Source organism: Paroedura picta, chromosome 2 (assembly GCF_049243985.1).
Source record: "Paroedura picta isolate Pp20150507F chromosome 2, Ppicta_v3.0, whole genome shotgun sequence".
In the NCBI taxonomy this organism is placed as follows: Eukaryota; Metazoa; Chordata; class Lepidosauria; order Squamata; family Gekkonidae; genus Paroedura; species Paroedura picta.
The window spans coordinates 144,701,557-144,719,779 of record NC_135370.1 but is presented as its reverse complement, the minus strand read 5'-3'; the positions used below and the strand labels follow the sequence as shown (position 1 = coordinate 144,719,779).

The window sequence follows — 18,223 nt, the reverse complement described above, 5'->3', positions numbered from 1 at the left end:
ACCAGAAAAAAAAAACCCAGCCTGTCCAGTTTTGTTTTGTTTTTAAGCACCAGTCTCTGATTTTGATAGGAAGGGGAGCACACATTACTTTTATATTACTTTTCAGCCCAACTGCAGAATGAAGAAGTGTCCAATAAACAAGAGTAAAAATCTTAGGGAAAAGCCGATAGCCTTGAAGACTGGAATCTTGTATGCATAGGTAGGAGGGTAACCAGTTTACCTTATTAAAATGTAAGGTATCATCAGTACTTAAGTACCTTTTCCCTACCTTTGCATTTAGCTGGAGAGACTGTTTTGGGTAGAGAGTTTAATCTTTGTGGTTCATCCAATCAAGGACCTTTACGATGAGATTTAATAGATATGCTATCAATGCCAACTGCAATAGGGATTTTTCAAAAGATGGACATTTCCTCCACTAATAATTTTTGCCAAGGCACAGCAATAGCCAAGAGAAGCTGGTTACTATTAATCTGCACAGGTTATTAATGTTGACTAGGAGATGGAAAGCTCCATATTCCATTAGCAAGTCTTTAAGCAAGCAAGCACTCCTACTGTCAAAGACAATTTTGCTTATAATACCAGCTATTTCTCTAGAACATAAAAAACCCTACATTTCTCCATGGTCCCTCCCCATTTTTACTATAGCTGATGGTTGTATACATACTGATAACTATCAGGATGCTTTACCCATTTTGCTTGTGGGTTTATGAGGAATTTTTTTTTGCTGAAACCTAATGCACCTTCAGAAAACACTTCTTAGTAATTTAAGCTATTTCTAGAGGCAACAATGCAAGAACAGTTAAAAACCACCATTTTTGTGTGACCTCGTTAGCTAATGAAGAAATTGCTAAAAGATTTAACTTTGCAGGAGGGACTGTAATAGTATATTTTGCCCCTTCCAGCTAGGCTTATTCAAAGGCTTATTTATAATTATCTGTCTTATTTTATCAGGATTCAGTGGGTTTTTTTGGGGGGGGGGGGAGAAATCTGTATATTCTTGGAAGTATACTGCAGTTTAATGGCCAATTTAAAATTACATGATAATCTTGTGGTAAACAAACATCTTAAAACATTGTTTCATGAAGAGTTCTGGGTATCTGAAGTTTGAATTTCCTCCAAGGGGTAAAAATGTAAAACAATCCATATTTATAGTCTATGAATCTATTGCATGTTATGGTGAAAACAGTTTGTCACTTATCACTCAATATCAAGTACATCTGGATTTTGAACAAGTGCTTATTCCTTTCTTCTTATTCTGCAGCAGAATCCTGATGCACAATCCTAAATCCTACTGTCCTCTGTGGAACTGGATTACACAGGCACATCCTTCAGTTGTATTGATTTCAGTGAGATTCACTGCATCTCACTTGCATTGAACAGAACCAGAAATCTGACTGCAAACCGACAGTGCCAAAGTTTAAAACAGTTTGAAATGGAAATCCAGTTTTGTAGCCTCCTCTTTACAGCTTCTGGTTTGGAGGCCCTCAGAAACACATGGGCTTCCTATATGAGAGATTTTCATTGACTTGATAAACAAACTCAACTAGAAATTATTCCTATGTATGGAATGATTTCCATCACTATTTCTTTCAAGCCCTCCTCTGCGCTTTCTGGTTTTTTCAAAATGATCTAGTGGATCAGAAGTTATTGTGAATTTTCAAAACTTAGTTTTTTTATAGCTTATGTAATGTTTTTAAAGACTGGAACAGGTGTATTTGTATATACAGCATAATCAATTTACCTGGCTCACAACCACATCTGACAGTGTCCACTAAAAAGGTCTGTGCGACTTCCATAACACTCTTGGATTTTTTTTTATAACTTTGAAGGCTGAAAGCCATGTATAACTAGAATTTTGTAGTTTAATTGGTAATGGTACTATGCAGCTAGAGAAAACTTACATGTGAACGCATCCAATATGCATATTAACTCTATGTTAACTATACAGCATTTCATGGCAGAACATCTGTATAATGTCATGCAGAAGCAGAATGTGTATCATTACACATTTTTGCACTGAAATACTTCATTCCCTAGTTAGAAAGAATTTTCAATTAACTCCACCTGATACAACCATATTGAGGGAAACATAGTTTGTCTTCCCCAACCCCCACCCCCGATACAAAAGCGAATGTGCAAGATGTTGACTATGTATGTAAACACAGTTTATGAGGAATGTGGGAATGCAAGCAAGCTGCACTTCTTGGACAAATATATATCTTTTGCCTGCCATATGCTTCCTCAATCAGTTTTTGGTGACAAGCACATAGATTTGCTCTGTGCCATAAATGATGCAGTTGCCATAGATTAATTTGCTCCAAGATAAGCTACCTCACAGAATTTGTTCTTTGGAAAAAAATACACAGACAACAAAAATATAAAATCCCTATATTCTCTGCTACCTAAGTTACTAGCTAAAAGAGCAAACCTTTCAACCCACACTCAAGATGCTGCTAGTCAGAATCGTGGATATGTCTGCTTGATGCATAAAACTATTTCCCTTCCTCATACAGCTATTTAAGCCTGGGTGAAGACAGAGGAGCAAACTCAAACCTGGATATTCTGGGTATCTACCCTGCACTTACACACTGGAAGAATGGCTTTACTTCAGCAGTAGAATATAAGCTTTGGGTGTAGAATATAAGCTTTGGGTGTAGAAGCTGGCTTCTCCAGTAAAAGAATCAAGTAGTCAGTGATGTACCTGAGATTCTAGAGAAACTGTTGTTAGTTAGAATCATACTTTGGGTAAAATGACCACTCAGGTCCTTTATATCAGTGGTCCCCAACCCCTAGACTAAGGACCGGTACTGGTCTATGGATCAGTTGGTACCGGGCCACAGCTCCTCCACGTCCTCCTCCCCGACTGCTGCCTCAGTGGCTGTCCTGCCGCTCTGCTGTCAGCTCACCTTTGGTGCTCTCCAGCGGCCGCCATTGCCGGGGCTCCCCCTCGGTGTGGCCCTGCGCAGCTGCTGCTGGCAGCTCCCCCCAGCGGGTGGCAGGAAGTCAGGGGCACCGGTGGGAAAGAAAGTGGAGCAAGGGCTCAGGCAGCGACGACGTCCCTTGGCAAAAGACTACCCCCTCCGGGCCTCAGTAAAATTGTCAAGTGTTGACTAGTCCCCAGTGATAAAAAGGTTGGGGACCACTGCTTTATACCACAGAGAACAAGGGATTTACACGTCAGGCCACGCCCCGAGGGAGCCGCTGCCGAAATACCGCCGCCCAGGGAAGGCCCCGAAGAAAGACCGCCGCCCAGGGGAGCACACGCCAAACTGTAAGTTCCTAGCGCCCGCTGTATTTGTCATACAGCGGGCTTGATTACTAGTCTTGAATAAAACATCTTTGGTCTTAAAGGCCATTGGATTCTACTGCTTCAGACCGACATGGCTACTGACCAGAAAATAGTTAGACTCAGGGATAGCAGTTAGTATTTGATAAACAAGATAATTCTCAGGAGGAAAGAATTCTTAGAAAAACTGAAGGACTTACAGCTTTACATATAAATAAGGAAGTGGCTAAGTCATTTTTTCAATGAAAAAATGTTCTGTACTCTATTGAGATTTGGAAGAGAGTTTGAGATTTGAAAGAGAGAAACATTTTGTGACCTTGAATAATGATGGAATTATTTTGTGACTGTTATTGTTAAGACCTGCCTTTGTTATCTATATTCTGAGAATTCACATTCATTAAATTATTAAGTCAATATATATATAATCAGAATCCTCTTTTTATTCAGTGTGGAGATAGGAGGAACCCCCCCCCCCATCTCCTAGCATTTGGCAAGGCAAGGCAGTATTGGGAACCCTAATATATACCAGGCATTGAAAAAACAACAGTCAGTATCTATTTCAGTTTTTCCAGATATTCCATCTCTTATGTAAGGATGTCTGAACTGAAATTAGCTATTTTAAGGACAATTTGTGAGATGGGGGGTTAGAATGGTGCAGCACTGGAATACTTTATACATACATTTTAAACAAGAATTTTGGAGTGCTCTTGCAGCACAAAAAGCAGATGGATCGTATTAGGCTGTGCATCGTATTCCTAGCTCTTGTAATAATAGCTAAATCCAAGTTTCCAAATGAGATCAGTAGCAGCTTCCTGGGATGTTTTCAGTTCACAAAAATGATGCACGGGATAAGGCTGAAGCTTGTTCTTCACACGTGCTGCTTGGAATATAGCTCCTGTATGACTGAGAAGCATGGGGACTGACAAAAGTGCAACACAAAGTTCTTCTGGTGGCAAGAAGTTGTTCCTTCAGTCCCACACCTGACTCGCTATATTGCACGCAGGGAATATGTTACTCTACTTGCAGGAAATTGTGGGGGCTCTGGGAGCACAGATTACTTTACCATATTTTCCTGCCTCTTTTCCAAGATATTAAAAAATGCTGGGTGATTTGCTCTGTCTGTTGATTAAAATCCAATGGGGATGGGAATTTATTTGGACTAAGGGTTTTGCTTCTGAAATGAAGACTACTCCAAGCTTCAGAAGCTAAAAAGGAAATCATGGACTGGAAGGGAAGAGTTCGGAATCCATCAAATAACTCTGGCTGAGAGATAGATACTTGTCCTTTTGCACCCAGTGAACTTTTAAACAGATAAATGGAATACTGTACCCAGATCTCATCAACCCAATTTATCCACTTTACTTGCCTCAGTAGCTTTCTAGTTTATAGTGTAATATTGGAGCAATATTGTCATTGGCATTGAAAATTTGTATTTTATAGCCTATTTCTTTCTTTGGATTATAAATCTGTGCCTTAATTCTGATGGGGGACAACCTGTTTAAGGATGGGTTGCAGGTTCAAGTCCTAATTTTCTTTTTACAATTTCCCATTCTCAGTTTACCTTTAAAGAATGCAACCCACTGGCTATATGATTAATCAGTTCTGAAATATGGGTTTCCTTTCCAGTTTCCTATAAATCAAATTTACAAACAAACAACCTCACTTTCAGCAAATAAACAATGATACAGAATTGGTATTACAGAAATTGAACCCACATAGCAAAATTTGGATTTATGACATCCTAATAGGATAGATATTGCCCCGCAATCATAACTCACACCATTTTGTGTATTGTATCACTCACTGCATTTGAGAACAGAGTAATAATTCTTCTTCACCATCAGAGCTGCAAATCAAATCAGATCTCTTTTAAAAATTCTCAATGTTTGCATGATGTTGGTAATATTACATGCCAGTTTTTATTCTAAAATTCCACTGAATACCTTTGCTATGTGACATGCTGAAGAACAAATCTGCCAGCTAGGAATTTTTTTTTTTTGTATTCCCCAAAACTTTAAATAAGCATCTTTAGCTTGCCAGTAATCTTAAAAAGGTTAAGAAATAAAAGAAAATTGAAACTAATATAGCACAACCTGAAGTAGCTGAGAAAAATTGGTTTAGCGATTATTTGAGCAGTTGGCAAAAAAAAAAGAAATGCAGATTGCTTCAGGAGAGCTCTTGGCAAGAACATCACAAGAAGGAGCGACACTTTAATATGCTCCAGCAGCCAAATGCAAACTGACACCAGGAACCAAAGTGTGGCAACAAACAAGGTGAAAGTATCTCAATTTAACATAGGCTTACATAACAAAAAATTCAATGTTTACAATTCTTGGTTTTGAATATAACGTTACTCTCCTCAGAGTAAATATAGAATAGTTACAAGGAAGAAATCAGAATAATCAATTGGAGAGAGTTTTCCAAGTGTCTTTTTAGATGTCATAGACAAATATAATGCACTTATTCTGGAGCTGTATGATTGCAGTATACCGGATTTCTCCAGAATAAGATATTTGTGTACTCTTAAAAAGCAAATATCAATGCATTAAATGAGATCAGGAGGAGATCAATTTAGAATAGACAGGCTTAAGGTAGGAAAAAAATCTCTTTGATAAGGTCTCCAGAGCTGACCATTTGTAGAAGGATTCAAGATGAACAGATTTACACTTGGATATCTTCTTACTGCACTGCTGCTTTTCAAGTTTGAACTGCAATCTAATGTCAGGTTATTATGGTGTCATCTTATGGCAGGGCTGGAAAAGATTAAGAACCCTGGATTTCCTTCCATTGTTGACATGGCTTAGATGATTCCCATTAAAACCTAACACACACTCACACTATTTTACAAAAATGTTACTATAACTGAGTCATATAGCATTTCCACACTAAACATTTTGCTCCATATTTCATCTATTCCTGCTACACTTTGCAATTAATCTATTACAGTAGTTGAATCCCTACTACAAATTTTCATCCACACCCCCCCCTCTCTCAATTTTTCTAGGATTTTGAGCCAGGCTTCCCTTTGCATATGGGAACTGATGAAAGATTGTTTTTCTCCTGCTGAATCCTCAAAACAACACCCCTATTGTTTCACACAAAAGTGCTGATTTGATCTATCAACACTGAATTTTGATGCAGCCTTATTTCATACAGTTTCCAGCTCTGTGCCTTTATAATCAGCATCTTTTGCCCCCACATTCTTTAACCCCCAGTCCACTCCAACCCACCATGCAAAATAGAAAATTCTGTTATTCCTAGGAGAGCAAGAGGAGTAGTAATGATCACACCATCATTTTGTGAGATGTTTCATCCAGGAGAACAATGCTCCCATGCCATAATAGATTTGTTTTTTTTATTTTGTGATTTTGCCTTGATCTGAATGAGCCAAGCTAGTCTGAGCATGCCAGATCTTAGAGTTAAGCAAGGTTGCTCTGGTTAGTATTCAGACTGGAGGCGAGCAACAAAGCCCCTGGTAGCTACACTTAGGTCCATTCTGCACAGCAGTGGCCACACCAGGCTACCATTGGTGCGTTGCTGCGGAGCTACATGCATTGCAGCATTCTGTGTCCCCATGGGGACACTTTTTAGCTCTGGATCTGCTCTGGGGCCAAAATGTGCCCCATGGGGGACACATTTTAGCAGGATACCCGGTATGCTGCTGAAATGTATCCTCTCAGAGGACAAAACCACAGCAGGAAGGTTCTACCATGCAGTGGGGGATAGGGGGTTATTTTGCAGAAAGGTGGGATTGCATTGGACCACAATCCCACCTTCCTGCAAAACAAACAAAAAAAGTCCTGGCCTGCCCCATGGCACCATGAAGTGCTGCAAAGCTCTTCAGGGCATTTTTTGCCTCCTGCTGACCTCCGTAGGACAGGGAGAAGCCAGGCCTGGTAGGCCTTCTTCCCGTCCAAATGAGTCTGCCATGGGACAGACCCCGTGGGCCCCCGCAGCACCAAAAGGGAACAAAGAAGAATCCACGCTACCTTAGCACAGGGCTTCTGGGACCTAATCCACACCTGGTCTGGGAGGGCAGCAGCCTGGAGGCAACATCAGGTGAACACAGGGATTATCCCTGGGTCCATACTGATGCTGCCCTCGCCTTTTCCACCCATGTGGAATTGGCCTTAGATCAATTCCCCCTGGAAAATGCTGGGCCAGCACTCATATGGCAGTGGGGCTAATCCCCACAGCTACATGACATCAGTGTTGGCCCAGCCCTGACAAGCTTTAAGCTTTTCATTGCCCTGCAGCATGGATGTTTCCACATTCCCCAGTCTGCTGCGGGGCCCAACAGGGCCTATATAGCCAGAGGCTATGTGGATCCTCCTATATAATCCTGGAGGGGACAGAAAATACCACACTCAGCTCTGCGGCACTTTGTGGTGCCTTGGGGCCAAATGGGGTATTTAAAAAAATGCACGAAGGTGGGATTGCATTGTAATGAAATCCCATCTTTGTGCAAATATTGCCCCCCCCCCGCGGATGATGTGTGCCATGGAAATAGGTTGGACACAGGAAGTGGGGGGGGCATGCCGCTCCTATACAGCACACTGCTGGCGTCCCAGAGCAGTGCTACTGGTGCAGAATCAGTAAGAGGCAAGCAATAGCAAATCACCCGTCATCTCTTGTTTGGAAAATTCTATGGGGTTGCCATAACTGGGCTGTAGCTTGATGGCATTATCCACCAGCACTATTTTGTTATTTTGAGTGGTGATTGTAGTGACTTTCCTTTTTCTATTACCAGGTCTTACAGTGGGATGTAGTCCTCTGCCTCTTGGCTGTCAAATTTAAAATGGGATGTGTCAAAATCAGACCTATACAAACTGCTTTGCAAACACAGATGTTTGTTTTAATTATAAAAGCATCTGCTCAGATGCCCCTCAGATAGTACCTTGCCCATTTAGGGGACTAACATAGCTGAAGGGGGGCAGAGGAGGTATACATTACACAACTGAAGCACGGAAAGGAAGGTAATCCCAACAGGGCTGGATAGGGAACAATTGAAGCATATCAAAGAGTAAGAAAAGAGAAGCTTTAGGGAATGGAGCAAACTACATATTCAGCAAAAACAAAACAAAACCCAAACCTAAGAACCAAAATAATCCATATACTGTATATACCCGCATATAAGCCGATCCACATATAAACCAAGGGACTTAATTTTACCACGAAATCTGGGCAAACTTATTGACTCACATATAAGATGAGGGTGGGAAATGCAGCAGGCTACTGGTAAAATTACAGGGTGGCCTAAGTGCTTAATCCATGCTCAATCATCACAGGCTTTCCCATCCAGCCTCCCCCCCCCTCAACAAAAGTCAAGAGGATGAATAGCTGCTGGTTTTTGTACCTCGCTTTTCACTAATCAAAGGAATCTTAAAGTGGCTTACAACCACCTTTCCTTCCTCTCTTTATGCCAGACACCCTGAGAGAGTACTGACAGAACTGCTGTCATGGCCCCGTCTCCAGAGGGTGCCTCTGCACCACTGCCTGAGCTCATTCTGCCAGCTCCCTCGGAGGAAGAAGTGGAGGAGCTGGAGCAACGACTAGACTACGCTTCACCCGGCTAGACTACGCTTTGATTGAATGCTCCACAGATTCCCGGCTTGACCTTGGTAAAGATAAATGACAACTCTTTCGGACTTCATCCACTAGCAATTCCTGATAAGACCCGGACTGGACTTTTGACTGCTCTCTGGTACGCGCTTTGAACTTGCTTGACTTTGTAACCGTGCTTGCCCTTGCACTAACCCTGCGTGTGCCAGGCTAGGGCAGCACACTTTGCAGACTGTTCTGTGAGGTCAGCTCTGGCAGGAGAACCAAACAGTGCCCCCCAGGCCAGCAAACCAGAGCAGAACAACAGTACCCGAAGTAGACACATAATCTTGCTCTTGCTGAAACTGCAGCTCTGTGGACCCAATATAATGGACAATTGAATAAATGTCCTGAAATGAACAGGAATAGATTGCACGGGATAACGTTTCTGTGGTTTGTTCTTCTCGAATCCTCTGAATTTTCCCCTTGTGAATTATCCTTTATTTAGTGACCAATATTGAAAGCTGAAAGAATGACATCTTTGATAAGGCAGGTTTTCCATTCAACATTGTATTCAAACATGTTGTATTCTATTTTCCATGGGAAATGTTTGAAACCCTGTTTTAAAAATAATGTCGCGAGGATATTTTCTGTAATACTGTTTAAAGTCTCTGGTTCTTGAAGTTCGACTGGTTCTAATGAAGTTATCATCAACTCGGACATTCACAGCAGCAGCTTCTACTGCCAGGTCTCTAACAGATCTTTTAAAGGAAAAATAAACTTTACAGAAAGGACCTTGTTTTATTGGCTATGATGCAAATCTTTGTTGAACAGATACAATAATCTTCAGGATAGAGTGGATTTTTTTTAAATAAAAGAAATACAAAATAGGGCTTGGTTATCAGTGGCTTGCCAAAGGAGGCAGATGATGGCAGGAGAAAAGAAAGAAGTAAAATAGTATTAGAAATATTTTTGTGCCTGTATAGGCTTACTCCTCAAAAAGATAGCACCATTCCTGTGATGGGAAGCAGAAATAAAACCCTTTTAATGCTTTCACTTGATGTAGCCCTTAGCAGCCCCACCATTACCACAGGTGATTTTCAGCACTGTAAGCAACACCTAGATTAAACAAAATTATTGGGCATTCATGCATTTTCCCTACATGTGGAAGAGAAAAAGATGCCATGCGTCTTGTTTTCTGCAAAGACAAACACAGATTTTTCAAAACTTATTTGAGTATTTTAAGAGCTTTTCAATCCAATCCTGTGGCGTGAATGGTTGCAGGGTTTTCCAGTACTACCAATGATTCTCTTTTCAGAATTCCCAAGATATTGAAAGGGAGAAAAATATCCTGAACTAGATTCCTGCGCTAATGTGTTATTTCCCCGTGACTTGCCAGGAAAGAGCCACAAGTGAACCCCAAGCCATATCCGAGTATAGCTCACCTTATCTCATTTGACTTCATAGAAAGCCACAGAAGGGCAAGACCTGTCAGCAGGTCAACATGAAATTTGGCAAGAGAGGGGGGAAAAGGTTGTGAGTAAACAGGCGCTACATATGGAATTATTCCCCCTTTTAAATGTTTGTTGTTGTTGTTAATCCAAAAGCCGTGGGAGTCTGCTACAAGAGCTCTATGGATCCCCCCTATGATTTTAGATCTATATTTGGTGCTAGCTCTTGATTTCTTCATTTCATTAAGGCTTTTGAAAATATGTCATCTTTGAGTTTTCGTAACAATCACACTTGTAACCTTATTTTCTTTCACTCTCTATTATAGTGCTTTTAACTTACAGAAGGATGCTGATACAGTTAGCTTCCTTTAAACAGTCCTCTAATTACTAAGATACGTTATTTAGAAATAAAACATAACTGCACTGGATTAACAGGAGAGATTTCTACTCACATATGTACTGATGGCTGTGTGGCTCACTGTTTCAAATGGCTCACGGACAATTATTACTTACCCCAGACTATGGGCACTTTAGAATTAAAACAAGACCTACCGGTATCTGTCTTTTTATTAGTTCTCCAGGAAACCCTGAGAGTTCATTTGGACAATATTAAGAATAATTTAGGAGCTGTTTTCCTTAATGCATGCCTTGAGTTCATATGCTAGTTTTTTTTACATCTCAAGATCTTTTTCTTGTCTTTCAGTTACCTAAGATAAAGATGGGCTTATAAGTGTTCAAAATCAATTTAAAAGCAATGTTTGCACATCATGCTATGTCAAGTCACACTGCTGAAATTTGATGTATACAACTGCCCCATTCTCTAAAAGGACAGGAGGAATACAATAACTGTCTCGGCAACATCTGTCACTATGTTCTATAAAGAAGGAATGTCTGATACCTCTTTTTGGGTTGTCTTCACAAGTAAAAAAAAAGTTGGCAACTTGTGTCTATGCATTTTAGAGAGATCAGAAAATGGTTGCTAATTTTTTACAATCCCAGAATGGCTGCTATTGTGAAAAGGAGTAAAACGTCATATGAATGACAGTATCTAATCCCAAACATTTGTTTGCTAGTTCATTCAATGACCTATAAGATCAGACAGTTAATACACTGTAATTATATGTAATGTAATGAGTGAGAATGTGGATAGTAAATTACTTGTAAAAATCAGCAATAGGACAGTACCGTATGGAATGCTATAGCAGAACAGCACCAAGTTCATATTCTTGGATTTTTCAATTAAGAATTATGATTGTCTTCTGTTTAATCTACAGTGAGAATCAATTTAGTCATTTTTAATTGACCGGCTTTTCCTTGTTTGCTTAACATTTATTAATTGATTGTTGTGCTCAGGTAATTAATTCTAAAGCTGGCAATTTTAGCATAGAAAGATTAATTTTCTTTTACTAACATGCCACCTAAAATATGGTTTTTCAAGAACAGGTAACCTGAAAATTGTTCCCAAATTAATCACACTGTAGGAGGAATACAGTGGCAAAATTCTGGGGCAATTGTCAGCCATCAGTGGTAAGCTTTTGTGTGTGTGTGTGTGTGGGGGGGGGGGTATCCGTGTTTGAGTGGACTTTGTTACCGAACATAATGCAAGACAAACTGAGGACAAGTAATGCCCATGAACCAAAATGAGAAAATGTGTCAGGTTTCAACAACAACTTCTATCTAGTTCCACCTGTAATAAATGGAAGATTGGTCCTACAGCATGTCTAAAATAAGAGCAACAACTTCATACTTCCACAAGTCATTAACTTCAGAAATGCCTATATGCTTTTTCTTGTTCATGCACAAGGACAAAAATTGTGAGCAGAAGTCTCTGCAGATACGTTTCTTCAAATGAAAAAAAAAACCAGATACTGTTAGATGGGAAGACATATATGGCTTACACAGCTGTTGATGGGTCCCAAGGGAGAGTACATCCCACCCTCACACAGAAAGAAAGTAGGACTTGCAGTGTAACAGCCCAATCCTTAGGCAGGTGAAACATACTATCCAGAATGGATCATAACATATATTTTCACTTCAAATGCTGAGATACACAGGCATTCTATTAGTGGGGCTGCACAGAAATATTCAGACATTTCTAAATCCAAGGAGCTCACTCAAGCCATTATTCATATGTAGAAGGTGTCATATTACCCTGTTGTTTTGGTTCACACAATTCCACACAGGTAGTACCCCTCTGGGGTGTCGCCAGTCCATTGTGGCAGAGTAACATGGTTCGTTACTGAAATGTGTCCCCACAGGGGACACAGCCGTGGTGGAAAGATTCCACTTTATGGGGGTGGCAGGGGAGGGGTTTGCAGGAAGGTGGGATTGTGTTCTCCCACAATCCCACCTTCACAAAAAAGAGCCCCATTCGGCCCTGCAGTGCCACAAAGCGCTACCGAGCCAAGCGGGGCATTTTTTGTCCCCTCTGAGCCTTTGTCCTCTGCATCCACACAGGCCTCCACTGGGCTTGGCCCTGTTGGTCCATGGAGCACTGAAAGAAACACAGAAAATATCCATGTTCCCTTAAAGTGGGGCGATGATACCCTGGCAGCAATGTCATATAGAAACTGGGATTAGCCCTGCTTCCATATGGATGCCCTTTCAGCCTTTTCTGCTTGTGAGGAATCAGCCTCAGAGAGTCTTGAATTGTTCTCATTACCTTCCCATAGCTCTGTATTGGCTTCAGCTGCAGAAGGAAGGGCTCTAACACCCAGCATCTCCTTGTGGTTGTGTCTAGACTTTTGCATCTGGCTCCTTGGCCATGACTTGCTCAATCCCCAAGGTCCATCAGACTCTCCCACTCTCATTGGAAGAGGACATGGCCTCTGGCTGAATGGGATGGGTTAGGATTGAGTATAGAGGATGCGACAACTGCTGCCTTGTTGTTTTATTGTTAATTGGATTAATTATTGGGTTTTTATTGTATTTTAATGTTTTATCATGTGAACCGCCATGAGACCTGTTGGGGAGTGGTGGTATATACATTTAAAAATAAAATAAATTAAATAAAATCCCTGGCTCTGGTTGAGGCAAGATGTATTTCTTTAGGGCCAGGGTTCCTCAGCTGGTTAGTGTTGCTTGATCTTAACATTCTCTGGGGAACATAGTCAGAAAGTTGTCCCTCAGAAATGCAGGGTCTGGACCATGTAAGGCAGGGGTAGTCAAACTGCGGCCCTCCAGATGTCCATGGACTACAATTCCCAGAAGCCCCTGCCAGCAAATGGCTATCCAGCCTCTGTTTAAAAATTTCCAAAGATGGAAATCCCACCACCTCCCAAGGAAGCCTGTTCCATTAAGGAACCACTCTAACTGTCAAGAACTTCTTCTGGATGTTTAGACAGAATTTCTTTTGAATTATTTTCATCCCATTCGTTCTGGTCTGTCCCTCTGGAGCAAGAGAGAACAAATCTGCTCAATCCTCTGTATAGCTGCCTTTTAAGTACTTGAAAATGGTTATCAGAACCCCTCTCTGTCATCTCCAGGCTAAACAGTTCCCCCAACCTTTCTTCATACATCTTGGTCTCCAAACCCCTCACCATCTTTGTTGCCCTCCTCTGGACATCCTCCAGATTGTTTACATCCCTCTTCAACTGTGGTGCCCAAAACACAGTACTCCAAGTGAGGCAGAACAAGAGCAGAGTAAAGCGGTACCATCACCTCCCATGATCTGGACATGATACTCCATTTGATACAGCTCAAAATCCCATTTGCCTTTTTAGCCACCGAGTCACACTGCTGATTCATGTTCAATGTATAGTCTACTAAGACTCCTAGATCCCATTCACACATACTACTGCCAAGACAAGTCTGCTCCATCCTATATTGGTGTATATGATTTTCCTACCTAAATACAGAACTTTACATTTGTCCCTATTGAATTTCATTTTATTCAGTTTAGCCCAGTCCTCGAGCCTATCAAGATCATCCTGTATCCTGATTCGGTCTTCTGTTGTGTTTGCTACCCCTTCAAGTATAGTATCATCTGCAAATTTAATAAGTACCCCTTCTAAACCTCCTCTACCAGAAGAACAAAAAAAGGGGGAGATACACATGCTCTGTCATTAACTGAGCATGCACATCGCTCATTGAACGTGCATGTGGACCACAAGCTGTGTAAGTGTGACGGTCACCTTAGATATTGGGACAGTGCATTGGGAAATGATGGATTAGAAAAAAAACGATTATGCTTCATAAAATTGAAGGAAACAGAAGAATAGGTAGACAAAGAACAAGATGGAGGCATGGAATCAAAGACATAAGTGGACTGACCTTACAAGAGCAGCGGCTCTAATCTGTAGAGCCAGGTTTGATTCTTCACTCCTCCACATGCAGTCAGCTGGGTGATCTTGGGTTAGTCACAGTCCTTTTAGCACTATTCTCACAGAGCAGACCTGTCAAAGCTCTCTCAGCCTTAACCCTGGCCTGCTTTGTCTAGGCTGGTAGAAGAGATCCACTTGAGGGATCCACATCTTTGTTTCTGGTGGCCATGGTAATGGTATGTGCATCCCTGGCTGCTAGCTGCTCATATTTTTGTGGAATTGGAGTCCAGACTATAAATCTCATGAAAACCTACCTATAGCAGCCATATGCCCAAATATGAACTGCAGCCTACTAGCTTCTGAATCTGGAACAAGTACAGTGACCTCAACAAGATAAAGCAATCAGTATCATGAAAAATAGTGACTTCCCTGAAAGAATCTGCACAGGATTCAGGTACCTAAATTGCCACCTTTATGCCACTTATGCTTGTGTCATTGCTCCTCCCTATCTGCTCCTTTTAATTCCCTTATATGTTTTAGGCACAAGAATGTTTACTGGGTAAAATGCAGGTTGTATATGTGTGTGTGTTTTAAAACAATTGCCCAGTTAAACAGCTGGATTAAAGGCCAGGCAGGGTTTTGGCATGATGTATTCTGTTGGATGTATTTTTCTGTTTTGAAGGATATTGGCCACATGATCTGATAAAAAACTGTGGCTAAATTAACTCTACAGTTTGTATTTATACTGCCAAAAGTTTATTGGCTTGTTTTCCCCTTTGGCTCTGTCTGTAGGGTTCATTACTTATAGTTACTGCAGAATCAATCTGAACTGGCCAAAATCAGTGGTGGAATTTATAGCACCATAAACACACCCATACAAGTACTGTTATACATGGAAGAATCTGGGAATAGTCTTTTCAGAAATTATTCTTTCTCCTTGGCAAGAGTGTACAATTTCTGCCATTCTAATAGAACCAGCACATTCATGTTTTGAGAGGTGTTATCCAGACGGCCCCATAGTACATTTCTTAAAGATGTATATGGGTGATGGAACAATATTACTGATAAAATCTTGGCATATCAGAAAGAGGATGACTTTCAAGTTTCTCATAATACAAAAAAAGCCTACATTATTCTTCATAGAGTCCTTGTTAAAGAAACCTTTTAACAGTTCTTGAGCTATCAATTAATTAATTTTTCAGCAATAATGAAATGAAAGAAATAGCTTTCCAGCTGGTAACGTGATAAATGAAAAAAGTGAACAACACTCACAGATAATATACACAATGTATGACATCAATCGTTCTATGCTTCTAAAAATTCTGAGTTAAGAGATTTACAATGCTGATCAGTCCATTTTTCTTTCTAAGCATCTCTGTAATGTATGTCACATGCTTTATTCTGCTTTGAAACACAGAAATTTGTAAATTTACTTGATAAAGGGCAAAAACAAGCCCACTAAAGAAAAGACAGATGGTATGCCTTCTTTCCCCAAACTCAATTTCATAATATGCATGCAATTGCTAATAGGCAGACACTAAAAACATTTTTTCCTTGACAGAGAAGAGCTGATAAATTGACAACATAAACTTCATCTCTGGTTACTCCTGTGATCTAAAGCTCTTCTGCGAGTTTGGTACCATCAAAGTCGTCTTCTTACAACTGTATCAAAATTTATGAATGTATATGACTATAAAGTGAGTGAAGGCAACCTATAATGCATGTTTGTTTATTGTGCATCAGCTTTTTTCTTCAGCACAAGCAAAGGGGGGGGGGGAAGTTCTCTAACACTCTCTTTTGGAATCTTTATACTTGAAAATGAGAAAGTACAGTGACAACCATCGTTTCAAAAGCGGTGACTTAAAAGAAAGGCTTATTGGTAAGGAGTACCTAACTACACGGTTAAGGGCAAGACTATACAGAGACAATCTACATGATATTTCGAGATTCTAGCACCACTATCAGAACTGAGAGCCCTTGATTATTAGAGGAGCAAATGACCGCATCCAAGTAAAAGACCATGCACAAAAAAGCAACTCATTAATGGGTCACACCCTCTTTTAGATTGGATTTGATAGAACAAAGCTGGCCACATTTTGCAAAAGAGGGACAGCCTCTTTCCCCCCAGTTCAAGTTAAAGACGGCATTTCTTTTGTGGATGCAATTTTGGCAGACTTCCAAAGAAAATCATTTGTGCATAAAAAAACAGTTGTTTAAAAACTACTGAATGTGTTTTAACTTTCAATGTCAAATTACAGCTGGCTGCAGTTCATTTTGATTCTCTACAGGAACTTAGAACTATTGGATGCTCGGATGATAAAAATCCGGATTTCATCTCTCAGAGTACTGCATACTTGGCAGCAAATATTGAACAAGGTGTAATTGTTCTTATTTACATCAGATTACTTACATAAAATATCCCATTTTTAACACTAGATTTTTCCTATGGTCTGTCTCCTTTCCCAGTACTGATAAAGTCTCTTCTCTTTCTTCTTTATTTCCCTTTCCCTTTCTTTCTAATTTTTACTTTGAATGGAAAGTAAACTTGATTGGAAAGCTTTTTCTTCTATAAATCTACATTATAAATATTTACTTATAGATGTATATGATGGTAAATAGCGTATAAAACCTACATGAAGCAGCAGCAGCAGAAGTTGGCCAGACTGCATAGGGCCTTAAAGGTAATTACCAGAACCTTAAGTCTGATCTGGAATTTGACCGGAAGCCAGCACAGTTGTTGGAGAATGGGCCAGATGTGGGACATCCATGGTGTTGCTGTGAGGACCCTGGGCACTGCATTCTGGACCAGCTGTAGTTTCCAGATAAAGGGCAGGCCTGTGTAGAGCGAGATACAGAAGTCCAGTCTAGAGGTGACGGTCATGTGGATCACTGTGGCTAGGTGTTCTGGGGCCAGGTAGTACACTAGTAGTTTGGCTTGGCAAAGGTGATAGAATGCCAAATGCACTACCTTCATTGAGAGGGAGGCATTGAGAATCAAGCCTCGGTTCCTGGTGGAGTCAGCATTTGATAGCTGTACTCCGTCCAGGTTAGAGAGGCATGCTTCCTCACTTGGATCCTTCTTACCCAGCCACAGGATGCCTGTCTTTGAAGGGTTGAGCTTCAGAGGATTCTGCTTGAGCCACCCTGTCACTGCTTCCAAGCATCTGGCTAATGCAAGCTGGTGGCACCTTGATGAACTCTCTCCTATTGCAACCTTCTGTTTGTGATCCTAGAAAAAGGTGGTCAGCCACTGAAGGGCAGTCCCCTGAATCCTGGCACCAGCAAGGCTAGGAGCACTGACCTGCCCCAGTCCAACTGGCAGTGGAGGTCTTCTAGATGATTAACACTGTTTCTACTCCATGGCCAGGCTGGAAACCTGACTGGGATGGGTCTAAGACTGAAGCTTCCTCCAAGAATGCTGTCTGCGACAGCCCTTTCAAACATCTTTCCCAGAAATGCTAGGTACGAGATAGGACATTAGTTGTTGGGTTCTTGTGGGCCCAGAGATGGTTTTTTGAGCAACAGACGAACCACTGCCTCCAGTTCACTTTCTGTATCTAATGTTGGAGGGAGGTCGTGGCAGAATGTTAAGATTTTGTCTGTAAAGTGACTTGCAAATGCCTCACAGCTGATATCCAATTGGCTAGTGTTTGGGAATCCTTCTTCTAGAGCGGTGAGAGATC

At 40.9% G+C, this 18,223-nt stretch overlaps 1 protein-coding gene across 13 annotated transcripts in view; it reads right to left on the bottom strand.

Annotated features, from left to right (window-relative positions):
* NPAS3 (neuronal PAS domain protein 3) overlaps window positions 1–18,223 on the bottom strand; it is an 885,376-nt gene that overhangs the window by 46,650 nt on the left and 820,503 nt on the right. The gene's annotated exons all lie outside the window — the stretch shown is intronic.